Source organism: Pteropus vampyrus, unplaced genomic scaffold, assembly GCF_000151845.1.
Source record: "Pteropus vampyrus isolate Shadow unplaced genomic scaffold, Pvam_2.0 Scaffold159, whole genome shotgun sequence".
Taxonomy (NCBI): domain Eukaryota; kingdom Metazoa; phylum Chordata; class Mammalia; order Chiroptera; family Pteropodidae; genus Pteropus; species Pteropus vampyrus.
Window position 1 is genome coordinate 606,197 of NW_011888940.1, and position 4,360 is coordinate 610,556.

General features: G+C 43.6%; 1 pseudogene; it reads left to right on the top strand.

Moving 5' to 3' along the window:
- The first annotated feature begins 352 nt into the window (after nucleotides 1–352).
- On the top strand, nucleotides 353–837 carry LOC105298694 (annotated as a pseudogene).
- Nucleotides 838–4,360: the final 3,523 nt, after the last annotated feature.

Consider the following 4,360-nt stretch of genomic DNA (forward strand, 5'->3'; position numbering starts at 1 on the left):
TGTGATGTTTGAAGCCTGTTTTAGCAATCTTTAACAGCTTTATTAAGTCAAGTCCAAACACTTCACTTCCATCCACGTGAAAAAAAATAGACTCACTTTGACAAAAATAGCAGTGTAAGTGCTAATACAAACACTGTAAGTCACCAGAAAATAATAAGGTAAGAAAATGTTATCCAGTGCAGCTTTGGCCAGCACACATGCCAAATGGAGGCTTATGCTTCTGATAAGGGTACGGGCAATTTCAAGTCCCTCCTATAATACACATTATTATAAATATAAAATTCATGTTTTTAAAAGAAATCAAAAAACATTTCTTTGAGAAGAAGGGGTTAAGTAAGGAGGTCTCCATACCATGGCTCATACCGAGCAGACAGCCCGCAAATCTGCGGATGGTAAAGCACCCAGGAAGCAACACGCCACAAAAGCCGCTCGCAAGAGTGCGCCCTCTACTGGAGGAGTGAAGAAACCTCATCGTTGCAGGCCTGGTCCAGTGGCGCTCCGTGAAATTAGACGTTATCAGAAGCCCATTGAACTTCTGATTCGCAAACTTTCCTTCCAGCGTCTGGTGCTGGTGTGAGAAATTACTCAGGACTTAAAAACAGATCTGCGCTTCCAGAGTGAAGGTGTTGGTGCTTTGCAGGAGGCAAACAAGGCCTATCTGGTTGGCCTTTTTGAAGACACCAACCTGTGTGCTGTCCAGGCCAAACGTGTGGCAATTATGCCAAAAGACACCCAGCTAGCACGCACGCCGCATACGTGGAGAACGTGCTTAAGAATTCACTATGATAGGAAACATTTCATTCTTTAAAAAAAAAAAAAATCCTCTTCTTCCAGCTTTTGGGTCAAAAGGTACCGAAGTATTTAATTGCAAGTGAAAAAACGGGACAGAAATCAGGTATTGGCGGCTTTCCTATTTTCCCATTTTCATTTGTGTGAATTTTTAATATAAATGTGGGAACATAAAGTGTTAATACAAGTCAAAATATTTCAGTGAACAAGTGTCAGCAGTTCAACTTTATAACAATTATAAATAAACCTATTAAATTTTCCTGGACAATGCCATCATTTGGATTTTTTAAAAGCAAGTAAATTTCTTATTGATGGCAAAACGAAAAGCATTTCTTTTGAAAAAATAAAGAAAAGTACCAAACTGCCCTTGCTGTACAAACTGCATTTCAAAGAAATCAAACTGTCCAAGAAGAAAAAGTATCCTTAATAGAAGAATTCCAGCACATCAGTGCAGAAGAAATGATAGAAGATTTTTAGTCACTATTGGCTGGATCAGGCTGACGGCAACCGAATCTGAGCAAGCGATGAACAGAGACAATTCAAAGAAGGCAATAAAAATACAACGCCTCCAAAGAAGTTGATTTACAGAAAAGTAAAGTCCGAAACAAAACAAAACTGGCTTTGAATTTGATGGAGTCTCTAGATTTGACAATAGGACTACAAGAAATACAGGGAATAGAGGAACGTGTCAGACGACACCACAGACATGCAATCAGACAAATCCAAAATGTGGAAGATTCTATGGAAACGATGACCAGGCTTTTCGACAAATAAATGGCAAGAAGAAAAGGGGAGGGGAGTGTTATTAAGAGACACGTAACCAAACACCGTATATGGACCTTGTTTGAATCCTGATTAGAATAAACCAATAGTAAAAAGGCATTTCTGAGACGATTGTGGAAATTTGAACAATGATTATAAATCGGGCGATATTAAAGAATCATTATTAATTTTTTTAAGTGATAATAATGGTTTCATGGTTGTTTGTATGGGAAAAAAGGGGGGGATCCTTATCTGTTCAAGATATCGAAGCCCTTACAGATGAAATGACGTGATGTCTAGAATTTGTTTTGAAATAATCCAGCAGGGATGAGGGGGGAGGTGACAGGAGGGGAACACATTCTACCGGATATGCCATGGAAATGCACCCAGAAAAATCCAGGTTGTGGGAAACTCGACAGGACAAACAACCTGATTTCTTCAATCATTAACTGTCAAGGGGGAAAAAAGTTGGAGGGGAAAATTATTCATTAAAGGAAACTTAAAAAACGTATCAACCAATAACAATATAATCAATCTTGTCTGACTTCTAATTCAACCAAACCGTGTTTTTATTTTAAGTCACTCATGACATTTATGGGAAAACTGATCATTTGAATACTGGCTGGATATTTGATAACATAAAGCAATCATTATTTTTAGGGGTGATAATAGTATCGCGATTATTTTTTTAAAATTCTTATCTTTTTAAATATACATGGAAATTTTATGTAAACATTATTAATAAAAAATGAAAAATAAAGAATAAAAAATTATGCTGGAAAAATTATGGATGAAATGAAATGATATCTCGGATTTGTTTCAGAATAATGGGCAGGGTGGGTTGGGGGGTGACCTGGAGATGGAGCCAGGACTGGCCCCGAGTCGATGGCCGTTGAGGAAGGAGACACTCACTGCATGGTGCTCATTGTACTTTTCCTACTAACTCTCCATGTTAAAACACTTTACAAAAACACGTATATTACGGCTTGAAAATAGGAGGTTCCTCTCTGCCTGGCTGGATAATTTTAGAGTTGTTATTTTATTATTCTTGCTGCTGTTAAAAAAGAAAAAAAATTGAAGTAATTCCTCCTCTCCTCCTCACCACCCACCTCCTCAAAGGGGCGGACTATCCTTTGAGTCCCAGAGAACTGGGGCTTCCTTTGCAAACAGGGCAGAACCAAAAGGCCCATGTTTTCAAAAGCCTGTATATAAACAAACAAACAAACAAACGGGAATTACCTGGGGAGAAACGGGGGAATGGTGGGCAGGTGGGAGCGGCAGGGCCATGAGCCGGAAGTAGGCGGTGGGCAGGCGGGAGAGGGCATGACCCGGAAGTGGGTGGTGGGCAGGCAGGAGAGGGAGGGCTATGACCCGGAAGTAGCTGTTGGTTAGGCGGGAGAGGGAGGGCCATGACCCGGAAGTGGTCGTTGGACAGGCGGGAGAGGGAGGGCCATGAGCCTCTGGGAGGCCTGGTTCGTATCGGAGGCTGCTGCTGTCGTGTGGGCTAGTGGGAGGGGAAGGAACGGCCCTCTCCCTACAGCTTCCTCTACTGTAGTCTCCCTGTAGTCCTGAGAACCATCATGCCATTATATGCCCTTTAAAACAATGTGGGAAAAGGCCCAATTTTAGAGAATGGGTTCAGGTTCCCGTCAGTTTCTTCATCCCAGTTTTCCACACAGTGGCCTGAGGTGACAGGCGGTGATGAAAATGACTGAAGCCAGTTTTGATGTTCGACAATCGTCATGTTCTTGGTAAATACTGTTAGCTTTTAGAGGTGCCACGGAAGCGCCCAGATTCCTGTGTGACACAAGGTAATGAGATAGGCCAGTAGGGGCTTGGAGGCAGAGTGTTTAGAAAAGTAAGTGATGTTTCCGGCACGAGAGTGTGATGGTTGCATTTCGCGCCTGAGTCACATATTATCCATTAAATCCTTCCTGATATTTTAAAATGAAGAGCCCCAAATCTCTTCCCACTTACTTTTAGACACAGTTTTCAATGGCTTACTTCTGACAGCCACCACACTGCATTGACTCATCCAGATCTAGCCCCTGTAATTTCTAACATAGCTAAAAACCACGCCAACCGGGCCCTGCCTCAAACCCCTTCCACTCAGACAAGGACTGTGACCAGCGGAAGATCACGAGAGTTTCAAGACATTAGGAAATCACGGGGTGGGGCCTGACAGTTCACGTTGACTTGGACACACTAAGCCTGCAGCATTTTCTAATCCAGGTGAGTCCGAATCGTCTCAGGGAATCTGAAGGACCATCGAAAAGAAAGAGGTGGGTGAGGCCCTCCGTGGTACTGGTGGGTGGGGACACCGTAGGCTCTGGGGTCGCCCTGATATTACGTTTCCTCTGTGTCTTGTTCACTGATCTTTCTCCTTTCCTTGTCTCTAAATCTGGGTTGCCCCACGTCAGTCCTGAGAGCCCTTCTCTCCCCGTTTCACGCTCCCTCCATAGATGATCCCACCCAACCCGACCCACGGCTGCAAACACCACCTGTACACACGGACTGTTCCAACCCCAGCCATTCCCCTGGGCTCCGCGCAGACAGCCGACCCAGACTTTAGTTGGTTTGTCAGTGTTGACACGCCCCCCCCCCCAACACACTCCATCTCCGTGCGAAACCTTAACTCACGGCACCTCGTCTCTCAGACCAAAACCTTGTCCTCTTCCTTGATGTTTTCCTCCACTCACATCGAAACCGTTAGGAAATCCTTTTGGTTCTACCTTCCAAATAGATCCCAAACCCAGCAACTTCTCACCACACCCATCACCCCGGTCCGAGACAGCTTCTCCCACTGACT